Source organism: Rousettus aegyptiacus, unplaced genomic scaffold (assembly GCF_014176215.1).
Source record: "Rousettus aegyptiacus isolate mRouAeg1 unplaced genomic scaffold, mRouAeg1.p scaffold_m13_p_8, whole genome shotgun sequence".
Classification (NCBI taxonomy): domain Eukaryota; kingdom Metazoa; phylum Chordata; class Mammalia; order Chiroptera; family Pteropodidae; genus Rousettus; species Rousettus aegyptiacus.
The window spans coordinates 47,162,593-47,178,406 of record NW_023416311.1 but is presented as its reverse complement, the minus strand read 5'-3'; the positions used below and the strand labels follow the sequence as shown (position 1 = coordinate 47,178,406).

At 33.2% G+C, this 15,814-nt stretch overlaps 1 pseudogene; it reads left to right on the top strand.

Moving 5' to 3' along the window:
- Positions 1–8,976: 8,976 nt before the first annotated feature.
- LOC118606898 lies at positions 8,977–15,245 on the top strand (annotated as a pseudogene).
- Positions 15,246–15,814: the final 569 nt, after the last annotated feature.

Below are 15,814 nucleotides of genomic sequence, written 5' to 3'. Positions count from 1 at the left end.
TGTAAATAGTTATAAGTATGAACTATAAGTATAAACTTCCTACTGGTAAATAAATCCCCAAGTTAGCAGATTTCTTGATATGTTTTCCAGAAAGGATTATGCCACAGTAACAAATACTCCAAAATCTCAGTAGATTAAGGCAACAAATGTTTATGCTTTATACGTGTAAAGTCCATCTGGGTCCAATCCACTTCACAGTGTGTCTGTCCACTATTCAGTGACTCAGGCATCCAGTATGCTTTAATCCTGTGATTCTGATCCCTCCACTTATAACATCCACAACCACCACAGGCAAAGAAAGGAAGACACTCGCTGACTAATTACTCACAGGCTTTTAATTTAATTTAGTGGCACACATCCTTTTAACACACATTTTATTGGTCAGAACTAATTGCATGGTCCTACCTAACTGCAAGGTGTTAGAAAATGCAGTTTTGCCCAGGAAGAAGTGACAACCACATGCGATTTTTTTAAACTCTAAAACTCTTTGTAAACATATTGCAAATCTACCACAGATTAAGTGAGGTAGATTCCCCATCTAAAAATATATTCTCTGTAATCATAATAAATTATCATTCGAGAGTTTACAGAATACAGATGACAAGAAATAGTCCTAACTAACATCTAATTTGATGTATGATAGAATTTAGTTGGCAGACATGAGAATTACTTTTCAGAACACTTGGCCAATATCACATTGTAACCAAATAAGCAGGCTTTTACTTTGTGGCACAACTAAATCAATCTTCCAACAAAAATTTTTAATATCATTCACTGAGACAAAAAGGAAATTTCAAGTAAGATATAGAAATATGACCAAGAAAAAGATTGTTTAGTTCAGAGATCGAGCTCTGGCTGTCATAGCATTACTCTAAGATAGTAAATATTAGGCATATCTCTATTTTTAACATTATTCCCTCTGTCTCTCTGTCTCTGTGTCTGTCTGTCTATCTGTCTCTCTCTCACTCTCTCTCTCTCTCTCTCTCTCTCTCTCTCTCTCTCTCTCTCTGACACACACACACACACACACACACACACACACACACACACACACACATACACGGTTCATTTTGGAATGCCAGAAAATTGGAGTGAGGAAAGGAGCAAGAAAACAATATGAGATGGTTATATGACATTGGCTACAGCTAAAGGTGGCTCAGCACTTGTCTCCAACTTTCTGAGGTGCCCTATAAAATAAATATAATTTTTATAACATAAAAGAACCTCAGAACTATCCACCCAGGGGACAAATGAAAGAAGCATTTATCTATCTGTGGGCTCCTATCTCCCATTGATGAAGTATGTTCCCTATGGAGTGTTAACTCACACACTTCCAAGTAATGCATTCATGAGAATCAAGCAATTCATGCAGACTTTCCAGCTGGCTTCTTGTATATGTACCGTGTCTTCAGAAAAGCCCTAGGGCAGGAATTGTAAGGTACAGGGGATACAAATAAGGCAAGGTACAGTCAGGTTAACCTTGCAAAGCTCCCAAAAACTGCACAAAACCAAGGCAGCATAGCCAAAATAGAGGTTAAGAGCAAGAGGTTATGAAGTTGGCACAAGAGCTGTTAAAAGGCTTAGTACTCTCCAGTGGCTCAGGTGCTCATAGTGAAAAAGGATTCTCGTTATGTAGTCACTTTATCAACATGTCTTTTTCTTCTTCCAAGATGGATGAAGTTGAGCCTTCGACATATCTTATATATATTTAGAATTCTATAACTATAATCTAATGTTATGGGTGGACAATTTTCCAGTAAGCCGGTATTAAATATTTATTCTGAGTCTGTTAACCAGGGTGTGGTAATCTGATCAAGGATTCTGTTAACCAGTGTGTGGTAATCTGATCAAGGAGATGCTGTTAACCAGGGTAATTTGATTAAAGATATGCTAACTGCCAACTGTTAACCAGGGTGTGGTGATCGGCTCAGGGATGTGCTGGTGGCTATATAAACTGCTTCTTCTGGGAGCTAGGGGCTGATCTCTTCTAACCCTGCATGATAGAGAATCAGTCTCCGGCTGGCTAATAAAGGCTCACAATTCATCTCAATTGGCTCAGTTGGTCTTGGATTTGAACGCACCACAACACTAATAAGGCATTAACCAAAATATTACTTTAATGAAATAAATGGCAATTAAAAGAGAATTCTAGGTTATGCAGTAATTTTTAATTATTTCCTAGCCATTGGAAAATTCGTTCCACTAAGTACCAGAGCCAGCCTGCTGAGATAGAACAGCACCTAAAAGAGGAGGGTGAAGCCTAAGGGGAAAAAAAGGAAGACAGAAAAGTTCTTTGGGAGGGCATACAGTCAATGCTGCAGCCTCGAATTTATTTAGCCTCGAGTTTATTTAGCCCAGCCTATTTATACCTAAGCACAGAGAGATAAGCTTAGCTCTAGGCATGCCGCTGTCTACTAAACACTACATCATCCTAGTTCCTGTAAATCATGAATATCCTTCTCTCAGGGCATAAACATTCTTGTTTACAAGGCTGTAAATCATTCCATTATCTTAAAAGGATTTCTTTAGAAGGCAAATCTTCTCACCAGGGTCAGTAATGTTTAACTTAAAATCCTGCTTCCTAAAACCATTGTTTAAGCAGATTTAGCAGCTGCTTCTAGCTACGTGATACCTATACCTTCAGTGCCTCTTAATGGCTCCCGACAACTAAGTTAGTAGATAAACGTCTTTCCTCTAAAAATAATATTAACTAAGCCATGAAAATTGGTATACTCTTCCACATAAATATTTTAGGGAGTCTCAAAGCATAAAGTACGTGTTTGGCAATTTATCCAAGGAGAAATTCATAATTTTAATTTTTTTCTTTTTCTTTTCTTTCTAACTTTTACTTATTTTTCTCACCACCCCACCCCCCACCTCTGGCATCCCCCAATTTGTTCTTATATCTACGAGCTTGGTATCTTTCATTTCATTTTGTTTTGGTTTTTAGATTCCACATTTAAGAAGGATCATACAGTATTCGTCTTTGTGACTTAATTCACTTAGCATCATGTCCTAAAATTCCTTTCATGTTGTGGAAAATGGCAAGGTTTCATTCTTTTTGTGTGTGTACGGCTGATTAATATTATTTTTTGAATGTGCATGTGTGTGTATCACAACTTCTTTATCCGTTTATCCATTGACGGACACTTAGATTGTTTCTATATTTTGGCTATTGTAAATAGTGCTACAATGGACATGAGGGTGCACATATCTTTTTAAATGAGTATTTTTGTTCTCTTTGGATAAATGATATCCAGAAATGGAATTTTAGATCATATGGTAGTTCTATTTGTAATTGAGGAACCTACATACTGTTTTCCATAATGGCTGCCCCAACTAATATTCCTACCAAAAGTGTACAGGCATTTCTTTTTTTCTACATCTTTTCCTATGCTTGTTATTTCTTATTAATAGTAGCCATTCTAAATGTGAGATAATATCTCATTGTGGTTTTAATTTGCATTTTTTCAATGATTAATGATGTTGAACATCTTTTCATGTACCTGCTGGCCACCTATATGAGTTCTTCAGAAAAATATCCATTCAAATCTTCTGCCCATGTTTTAATTGAAAGTTTTTGTTGTTGTTGTTATTGTGTTGAATAAGTTTTTATGTATTTTGAATACTAACTCCTTATCAGATATATGATTTGCAAATATTTTCTCCTATTCAGTAGTTTGCCTTTTAATTTTAGTGATGGTTTCCTTTGCTGTAGGAAGCTTTTTAGTTTGTTGTAGTCCCATTTGTTTATTTTTGTTATGGTTGCTTTTACTTATGGTGTCTATTTTAAAAATTATTCCCAAGACCTATGTCTAGGAACTTATCTCCTATACTTCCTTCTAGGAGTTTTACAGTTTCAGGTCTTACATTCAAGTCTTTAGTCCATTTTCAGTTAATATTTTTGTATGATGTAAGATAGTGTAGTCTAGTTTTGTTCTTTTGCACATTACTATCCATTTTCCCCAACACTATCTCATTACTTTAAGATTCTGAAGATTAGGCATACTTCTATTATCAGTATTATTCTCACATTTTAAAATGTTATTCTCTCTTTAAATATTCTCTGGATTTCTTGAAATTGATAATTCTTGGAATTGATAATAATATTCTGTGTCAGAAAAAAAATCTTTGTGAAATATTTAAAATAACTTTTGAGCAGAAAGTTCCAATTGTGAAAATACATGTAGAAAATAAGACAAGTATTTATTTGACTTTTATATGTTAATTTGGAATTTTGATTTTAATAAGTTCCAAAATATACATACAATTTTAATTATTCTCAAATAGGAATTGTTTTTTAGGGCAGAATACAATATATTAATTTTGCAATTTTCTATTTTAAATGCATTTTTATGTTATAATTTTTAAAATACGTTCTTTTCTGGATATTTATACAAATTGAATTTATCTCATTTGTATTTTAACATTCATGGCATTAATTATAACTTTTGGCTTTTCTGTATTTTCCAACATTTATTGTCTGAATTTTGCTTTATACTACATTCTCAGTAGACATATGAGAATAACTATGTTTTCTTAGAAGTAGATAGTTTGAATAATGTTACTTAAAAGAGATATTTATTATGTAAGAAAAAAATAAGAAAAAACATTTATAGTGGTTTTAAACCCACATAATCAGCCGAATAAAGATTAAATATATAGATAAACATATAAAAAACAAATAAAGTAATATTGATAGTAAAGTTTAATTGCTAATACATGTACATATCCATCCTATAAATAGAGAATACACACATTTTTGAGTTATATTAAACTTTTTTTTAAATTTCTGATTATTGATGACATAAAAAACACGTGAATCCGAAAAATACAGAACATGGAACCACATTTTTATACCATGATGCAGAAAGTCCAGAAATTAATAACACAAATTAAATGAACTTAATAACACGAATTAAGAAAACAAAACTATTAAATTATTTAACCAACTTTATTTAAGTAATTAATTAATGATATAATAAATGTATATATTTACATACTATTTACAAATATGACCATTTTAACACCTTTTTAAAAGGACATATTAAAATAAGAAATGAGAAATGGCGATTTTTAAAGTGATGGAATGTTAGTGTCCATAAACTTATATTTTACATCTGAATCTAATGAATTTTCTGAAAAATTAGAATTAGCGTAATCATTCCAAGAATTAGAAAATTAAATCAGACCAATGAAAATAGAACTAGAAAAATCTAAAAATAATTATCTAAAATAATAACTCAGTTCATACAACTTTACCGATGAATTCACACAAATATTAAACATTGAATAATTCTCATTTTTTATGATCTCTTACATAATGTATAGTTCAATTAAATGTTATGTATCCCCCCAATATTAAAAGAATAGACATAGGTAGCAAAAAGAAAAATTATACGATACAACATAAATCATATGAAATAATGCCAAATAAAACATTGTGAATTGAATTCAATTAATTTATTGAAAATTAATTCACAAAAGCCAAATAGAATTTTTCCCAAAAATGCAAATATATTTTTGTATAAATCATAGCACAAATAGACTCTAGATGAAAAACTCTTTGATCTCAAAAGATGCCCAAGAGATATTTCATGAAACTTGACTAACATCCAGAGTCTTAGTAAAATAACAACAGATGAGTACTCCCCTAAATATCTTATAGAATATCTGCCTTATTATGCATATTAATTGGCAAACATTAGAGACTTTTCCAATATTATCTTTTTTAAGTTTTATAATATGGATGCTTGCTGTGCAAGTTATTATTTAACTTCATTCTATCCAATGCAATAGGAAACAGAAACAATAGATGTGAATATTGTGAAATCAAAATTTAAGATTAAGATTAATGAGTCCATCTAAAAAAACTTAAAGTATATTAAAATATAATTAGATTTAAAAAGGAAGTTATTAAGGTAATGGACAAAAATGCTATATGACAATCCAAAATAGGTCTAATAACAACTTACAAAATAAAATTAAGAAGGTAACTTAAAAATAGAAATTAGAAAAACAAAAATATGTAATGCACAGAGAAAATTAACAAATTTTACTAAGAAATATAAAACCAGATTTGACGATATAAGAGATAAAGAAAGTTCTCCATGGGAATAATGAGTTTTATGAATATGGTAATTTCCTCCAATTTAACATAATTCCAAGTAACATCCTCATTAAATCAGTTTTGAATTTGATAAAATTACATTTTTTAAAATGATTATGTAAAACAGAAGAAATTTGAAGAAGAATGTCATAAAGGAAAATAAGAATCAAATTAAATTTCCATGAATTTATCCAAATATCTCATGAAAAGAAAGTTGCGAAAGCTTTTAATTAAAATGGTCCTGGCAAGAAGACCAAAAAAAATGTCTAGGTCTTCTCTCAATTCATCCATTTTGTAGCAATTTGGTTTACTTCTTGGAAAATGTTAGTTGCTTAAAAAGTAGCATTAACAAAATAGCATGCAGTAAAGAGAAACAGATTCAGAATTTTATTAATGCCTACAGAGATTTTAAGAAGCTACCCACAGAAATGAAAATTTAAATTAAACATAAAAGACAGCCTTAAAAGAAAAGAAATTCTATATTACTTTTCCAAGAGAAAAAATACTTCTCTCTCGAAATGAGATTCTTTTTAAAGACAATTGCTTAATGGTTCGTCATAAAATTTAGTATGCTTTAACTATTATTCTTATCTAAAATAAACAATATAAACTTTTATGTAATACCCATAATTTTTAATTTAATTATTTTCTTTTATAAAGTCTATATATTTATTTGGAATTAAGTAAGAAAGAGGAAAAAGTTAACAAGTTAATCCATTCAAAGGGAAACAGAAAATGACATGGCTCTTAGTACTCACTCTCCATAAGCAATAACCTGCTATATTTTTCTTCCTTTATTCTGAGAAATAATTATTTCACAGACATGGATTCAGGTTAATATTGAGTTTTATCAAATATGTAATTGCAATTTGAAAAAATGAAATGGTACTTAATGGTTAGTATCTACATAATCGAGGTTCCCTGCTGTCCTCTCACAAACCCTAGTTCTAAGGACAGCAGCCACTTTCAAATCTTCCCCATTACTTCTGTGTGATGCTGAGATGAAGCTAATAAAATCTTCAAATGTTTTGCATTTTTTGAATTTTTTATATTTCTCTTGCAATCTAATGCTATTTGTTTTCTTTAGTTGATACACTTTGCTTCATATATATTTACATTATATCTCCTTATTCATTTGTATTTCGTAATGTGTGTATTGTCTCTTAATCCTCTTTAGAGCTTTTAATTGCCAACCTCTCCTTATTGGAAAATAACGATGATTTTTATTCTCTTTGGATTTTAGATACCAAGGAATTTCTTTGTCTATTTCTTATTTTCCCCTTCTTCTCATTATTATTATTATTTATTATTATTAAGTTTATTCCTTGAAAACAACATTCTAACATCTCCATTTTTTAATAGATAATTTTAATCTTTTCACATTTACTATAATTAATGTATCTTTAATTTTATTCATTCTATATTACCCTGTTTATAAATTATTGTATATTTTACTTTTCTCCTTAGTCTACTTTTTGCTAGCTATTTTATTAATTTTCATTCTAGATTTCTCCCAATTAACTTGAAGATTTGTATGTCTCAATTCTGTGGCTATGATTCCTCTTATTACATTCTTAAACACACAAATATGATTCTATTATTATTTATTCTATTATTATTACCTACTATTTTCTCACTAAAACCCATTGTCACTCTCATCATTGTTAAGTAGCTAGTCAGACATGAGTGATAGGGAGAACAAAAGAATAAGGGCCCAGCCCAGAGATGGCCCAAAGAACACCCTATTGGTAGTTAGAGAATCCTTCCTGCATCCCCAGAGACAAAGAACAGGAAGATCATTGTCTTAGATGGTCTAATCCAGCTACAGATGCCTGGGCAGAAGGTCATTATAATACTGTTTATGCCTGGAAGTTCATGAATCTAATTATAACAGACTGTATTCTGGGTAAGCACAGTACACTAGACAAAGAGTTATATAGCAACCGGGTGTCAATCAAAATGACCTCACTTGCCAATCACATAGGAATGCCTTTGAAACCATCCATCACAGCACAAATATAATGCAGACATTTCCACTTCTAAGCCCTCTTTTTTTGTGTGGCTTTTTTGTGTTGGTTACAGCACTGGGACTATGTGCTTCTTTGGGGCATCCTTTGTCTTTCTAAAACATACTTTTAATAAAATCTTTCCTAAATCTCAATGACCTGTGATTCTTCACTTCATCACTTGAGGAATAACTGAGGGAAAAATGCTAACTACACTTCTGCACCATTGATATCCGTCTCCCTACCCGCTGCCACTGGGGCGACATTGAACTCTGATCAGCCCCAACGGTGACACCATGATTCTAATTCCACCTTCTTTTGTTTCACTCCTTCCTCCAATAAAATAAAACCATTAAATTAGGGTCCTTCCTCTTTTTTTCCCCATTCTTCTTCCTCCCCATGATAAGTGAGACTTTTAGTATAATTTTACAGGCACGCCTATTCATATTTTGCTTTGCTTTAAAGATATATTTTGCTGAGCTTTAAAGATATTGCTCTTTTTAAAAATTGAAGGTTTATGGCAAACCTTTGTCTAGCAAGTCTATTGGTGTCATTTTTCCAAAAGCATTTGTTCACTTTATGTCTCCATGTCACATTTTGGAAATTTATGCAATATTTCAAACTTTTTTATTACTATTATATTTATTATAATGACCTGTGATGAGTGATCTTTGATATTATTATTATAATTGTTTTGGGTGCTACAAACCACGCCTATATAAAATAATGAATTTAATCAATAAATGTGTCTGTGCTCCGACTACTCACTTCACCAATTGGCCATTCACCACTCCCTTCCTTAAGCTTCCCTATTCCCTGAAATGTAAACATGTGGAAATTATGCCAAATAAGACTCCTACAATGGCCTCTAAGTGTTCAAATGAAAGAGTCTCATGTCTCTCAGTTTATAACGAAAGCTAGAAATGATTATGCTTAATAGGGAAGGCATGTTGAAAACTGAGATAGGCTGAAAGCTGGCTTCCTGTGCCAAACTGCTAGCCAAGTGGTGAATGCAAAGAAAAAGTTCTTGAAGGAAATTAAAAGTGCTGCTCCAGTGAACACGCAAATGATAATAAAGTGAAACTGCCTTATTATTACATGGAGAAAGTTTTAGTGGCCTGGATAGAAAATCAAATCAGCTACAACATTCCCTTAAGTCAAAGCCTGATCCATTGGAAGGCTCTCTTATCCATTCTGCCATCCCTGTAACAATAAAATTGCAAAGTGAAGCAGCAAGTGCTGATTTAGAAGCTGCAGCAAGTTACCTAGAAAATCTAGCTAAGATAATTAATGAAAGTAGCTATACTAAACATCAGATTTTCAATGCAGAAAAAAATAACTTTATAGTAGAAGAAGATGCCATCTAGAACATTCAGAGCTAGAGAAAAGTTCAAAGGACAGGCTGACATTCTTATTAGAGACTAATGCAGCTGGTTACTTTAATTTTAAGGCAACACTCATTTACCTTCTGAAAATCCAAGAGCACTTAAGAATTATACTAAATCTACTCTGCCTGTGCTCTAAATCGAACAACAGAGCCTGAATGATGGCACATATGTTTACATTGTGGTTTACCAAATAGTTTAAGTCCACTATTGAGACCTACTGCTCAGAAAAAAAAAAAAATCTTTTAAAATATTATCACTCATTAATGATACACCTAGTTGCCCAAGAGCTCTGATGAAGATGTATGAGATTAATGTTGTTTTCACACCTGCTAACACATCTGTCTTGCAACCCATGGATAAAAGAGTAATTTTGACTTTCGAGTCTTATTATTTAAGAAATACATTTTATAAGGCTGTAGCTGCCATAGACAGTGATTCCTCTTATAGATCTTGGCAAAATAAAGTGAAAACCTTCTGGAAAGGACTCACCATTCTAGATGCCATTAAGAACATCCATGATTCATGAGAAGAAGTCAAAATATCAACATTAGGTGACGTAAGAAACATGGCAGAATGAGAGATGTCACCAGATCTCTCCCCTTGAAACAAGAATAAGCTGAACATCTAAAACTCAACAAAAAACACCCAACCTGCGCTTCTGAGTGTGAGATCTATGCATAAGAGCTACTTACCACAGGTCAGAACCCCAGATGTTGGGTGGTGGACTGGGAGAAACGAAGAAGCTGCCTCTCATAGCTAGAGCTCCCTGCAAGAGGAGGGGGAGAGGTGAAGGTGTGGCAGGTTCCCTGCCTGAAACAGTGTGAGCTCCATGCTGTGGCAATGCTCAGACATCAGGGCAGAAAGCAAGGAAGTGGGAACAGCAAAGAAGTGGAGATGGCAAAGAAGCAACAGTTGATTATTACTAGCTGCCATTACAAAACACAAGGCTGAGCCACAACCCTCATCCCCGAACACAGAGGGCCCCTCTCCCCATGTCCTCCAAGACTGAACACTTCAGAGTTCCAAGGAAATCTGAGAGCAAATGCTATTGAAACCGTTGCTAACACTGACAGGGACTGAGACTGAAGGGAGTGAATATGATTAAATATTTATTTACAAAAAAAAAACAAAAAACAAAAAAAAAACCTTTAAATAAAGCAGGGACCCAAGAGGTTTAGATACCACCTACTGGAAACCAAAAGAAAAAAACCATCTTAGCAACAGGTTAAGGAGAGACCTTTATATAATAAATCTTTCTGAGGGGTGGGGGAAGAGAGAAGAAGAATGCACTTTCATTAATGCCCAGTTGGAGAAATAGTCCATTAAACACCACGAACAGCCAAGGTGACATGGCAGCTCAGAAAGGAAAATCCCCAGAAAATAAACTTAGAGACAGAAATATGCACTTAAATGACAGATAATTCAGGATGGTATTTCTCAAAAAAACTCAGTGAAATCCAAAATAATTCATATCAACAATTTCAGGTGTAAGCGTTGAGCTAACCAAGAAGGGAAGATTTCAAAGGTGAGACACCCAGTTGGAAGAATGCAAGAAGGAACAACATGAGAATGAAATGGCAGGCACCACCAACTTTATTGTGGGTAGCGAACTTCTATTGTAGAGAGTGCAGTTCTATTGTGGGAAGTGCGCTTCTGCTTCTGCTCTTCTTCTGCTCCCTAGGGGACTGCATGGGCTCCACACATATCACAGTACAATAGTGGCATTCAGCCACACATGCATGATACAATAAGCTGAATTAGTTTTACATATTTTAGGCTCAGGCTCCCTACTACACTAATGTAACATTCTAAATCCGGGATCCTATTCCTAGCCACAAGCCTGGATCACACCCAGACCTGGAACCAGCCAGACCTGGGACCCACACCAGGAATTCAAAAAATATTAGATCAGCAGAATGAGTTTTTTAGCAAGGAGACTGAAACTCTTAAAAACAACCAAATAAAACTTCTGGAGATGAAGAACACACTGAAAGAAAATGAAACACAATGAAAAATGAAATAGCAAGCTTGGAAAATAGAGTCGACTAAATGGAGGAAAGGATCAGTGATATCGAAAACAGAAATCTAGAAATAATCAGAAAGAAGAAAGAAACCAAAGAATGAAAAAAATGAAAGAGAAACACAAGAACTAGCTGATATCATCAGAAGAAGAAACATAAGAATAATAGGCATTCTAGAAGGTGAGGAAAAGGAGCAAGGATTAGGAAGCATTTTCAGACATAGTTGACAAGAATTTCCTATATCTAAGGAAGAAACTGGAGCTTGGAATTCAAGAAGTCAACAGAATACCCAATTACCTCAACCCCAAAAGGCCTTCTCCAAGACACATTATATTTAAGTTATCAAAAATCAATGACAAATTAAGAATTCTCAGAGCAGCCAGAGAAAAAAAGATGGCAACCTATAAAGGAAAGCCCATTAGATTATCATCAGAACTTATAAGAAAGAAAAAAGTGGAATCAAATATTTAAATTATTAAATGAAAGGAACTAACAGCTAAGAATAATGTATCTAGCAAAACTCTCCTTCAGATATCGAAGAGAAATAGAGAACTTTCCAGACATAAGAAAGTTGAGAGAATTCTCCATTATAAGGCCTGCACTACAGGAAATACTGAAAGAGGTCAGCTTACCTAAATAAAAATGACAAAAAAATACATATTTATGAGTAAGGTAAATAGCAGGCAAATAGAAGCAGAGGAATGCAACCCTTATCAAGAACAAAGCAGTATAAGCTTAAATAATAAGAAAAGATTTGCTATGGCAAGATAGTAATGAACATGCAGCATAGACAAATTGAGACAATTACAGGAAAGGGGAGGATTCAAAGATCCAAATTTACAAAGGAAAATGGAGATAAGAGGCATGCAGAAGAAATTGGACTGCTATATGTATTTTATATATATATATATACATATATATACACATATATATGTATATATATATACATATATATACGTGTGTGTGTGTGTATATATATATATATATATATCCTCTACATATTCATAAAGTAACCACAAAACAAAGATTCAGAACTGAAGTATATAACATAAAACAAGAAGGATCAAAGGGAAAACCACAAAACTCAACCTAAATTAAAAATAAACAAACAAAAAACAGAAAAACAAGGACCAGTAAGCAATGAAAACACCTAGCTACCAGAAAGCAAAAGATAAAATGACTATAAGACCTCATATTTCAATAATCACCCTAAATGTAAATGGACTGAACTCACCAATAAAAAGGCACAGAGTTGCAGAACGGATCATAAAACAAAACCCTATCATATGTTGCCACCAGGAGACACATCTCAGCTCCAAAGATAAATATAGGCTCAAAGTGAAAGGGCAGAAAATGATATTTCAAGCAAATGGCATTCAGAGAAAAGTGGGAGTAATGGTACTAATATCAGATGAAATAAACTTCAAAATAAAAAAGATAAAGAAAGATACCGAGGGACACTTTATAATGATAAAGGGAATTATACACCAAGAAGACATAACACTTATTAATATCTATGCTCTAAAACAGGGAGCCCAGAATATATATAAAACAATTACTAACAGAACTAAGGGAAAAACAGACTAAAACATTACCATCGTAGGGGACCTAAATACTTTGTTGTTGGATATGAACAGATAATCCAAACAGAAAAGTCAATAAGGAAATAACATCCTTAAATGATACATTAGACCAATTGGACATAATTGACATTTACAGAGCCTTTCATCCCAAAATAGCTACTTATACATTTTTCTCTAGGGCACATGGAACATTTTCAAGAATTGCCCACATATTGGGACACAGAGATAGCCTCAACAAATATAAGAAGGTTGAAATCATACCAACTATATTCTCTGATCAGAATGCTTGGAAGCTGGAGATCAACTATAAAAAAAAAAAGTAGGCAGGACCACAAATACATGGAGATTAAAAAACATGCTACTGAAGAATAACTGGGTCAAAAAAGAAATAAAAAGAGAGATCTAGAGAAACATAGAAATAAATGATAACGATAGTACAACATATCAAAACTTTTGGGACATGGTAAAAGTGGTCATAAGAAGAAAGTTCATATCATTATAGGCCTATCTTCAAAAACAAGCATGAGCCCAAATAACCTAATGCTTCATCTTAAAAAACTAGAAAAGGAAGAGCAAATGAAGCCAAAAATCACCAGAAAGAAAAAAATAATCAAAATTAGAACAGAATTAAATGAAATTGAAAACAAAACAAACAAACAAACAAAAAACAGAAAAAAATAAATGCAACAAAGAGCTGGTTCTTTGAAAAGATTAATAAAATTACAAATCTCCGACTGGACTCACTAAAGAGAAAAAAGAAAGGACACAAATAAACAAAATCAGGGATGAGAGAGGAGACATTATGACAGACACCACAGAAATACAAAGGATCATACAAAAATATAGAAAAGTATATAACACCTGGAAGGAATGGACAAGTACTTAGAAAGATGCAACCTTCCTACACTGAATCAAGAAGAATTGGAAAATCTAAATGACCAATCAACAGTATGGAAATTGAAACAATCATCAAAAATCTATCAAAAAGTAAAAGTCCAGGACCAGATGGCCTCACCAGTGAATTCTACCAAACATTCAAAGAAGATTTAGTACCTATTCTCCTTGAATTTTCTTAAAAAATTAAAGAGGAGGCAACACTTCCTAACTCATTTTATGAGGCCAATATTACCCTGATATCAAAACCTGGTAAAGATAACACAAGAAAAGAAAACTATAGACTAATATCTCTCATGAACACAGATGCAAAAATCCTAAATAAGATACTAGCAAATTGAATACAGCAACATATTGAAAAGATTATACACCACGATCAAGTGGGCTTCATCCCAGGGCACAGGGGCGATTCAACATATGCAAATCGATTAATGTGATACATCACATAAACATTTTAAAAAATGAGAATCATATGATCATATCAATAGATGTAGAAAAACCTTTGACAAGATACAGCATCCATTTATGATCAAAATACTTAACAAAATCGGTATAGAAGGAAAGTACCTTAACATAAAAAGGCCATTTATGACAAAACCTCAACCAACATTATACTTAATGGTGAAACCAATGTCACCATAATAAAAACAAAACAAAACAAAATTAACATTAATAGGAGTTAGGAAGAAGTGGATTCTAACCCTCATGGATGACTTTTAGGGGTTCAGGACATTAGTAAAGGAAGTAACTGCAGATGTGGTTGGTGGAAAGAGCTAGAGAACTAGAATTGGAAGTGGAGCATGACTGACTGAATTGCTATAATCTCTTGATAAAACCTGAACAAAATTTGAGTGAGGAGTTGCTTCTTGTAAACGAGCAAAGAAAGTAGTTTCTTCGGATGCATTCCACTTGTGAAGATGCTGTGAAGATGGTTGCAATGACAACGAAGGATTTAGAATATTAAATAAACTTAATTGATAAAGCAGCAGCAGAGTTTGAAAGGACTAACTCCAATTTTGAAAGTTCTGCGGTGGGTAAATGCTATCAAACAACCTGGCATGCTACTAAGAAATCAATTGTGAAAGGAACAGTTGATTAAAACGCCACTCCAACTTTCAGATTTTATCTTCCTGACCAGTCAACAACCATCACCATCGAGGTAAAACCCTCCACCAGCAAAAAGATTACAACTCGCTAAAAGTTCAGATGATGGTTATTTTTTAGCAATAAGGTTTTTCAATTAAGGTATGTACATTTTTTAGATGTAATGCTATTGCACACTTAACAGACTACAATACAGTATTAACATAACTTTCATATGCACTAGGAAAACAAAATTTGTTCGACCTGCTTGGTTGCAATATTTGCTTTATTGAGGTGGTCTGGAGCCAAAACCACAATATTTTGCAGATAAGTCTGTATTTCTTTTCTCATCTCCCACTGGTAGGGTTAATAAGGGTAGTTTGAAGTTAGAATTTCTCTCACAGAATGTCTTCTATTTTAAATGATTTTATTTAGCACTTGCATTACATATTCCCAGGCAGTCTATCTTTAATCATATTTCTATCTTTGTATAGATATTTATATCTTTATGTCGCTATTCATTATTCACTACTATTTCCTTTTTGAGATCTCTGTTCATGTGCATTTTAGTTAGAATATTTTCCCTGACCTCAGATGGTGATGGCAACTTTCATTGTTCATCCATGGGACCTTCTCCCTACTATCTAGGCACAGGACAGGATTTACACTCCCCTCCACCTGCAGTTCAGCAGGATTGTGACACTGCCCTAGCAAATGGGCTGCAAACAGA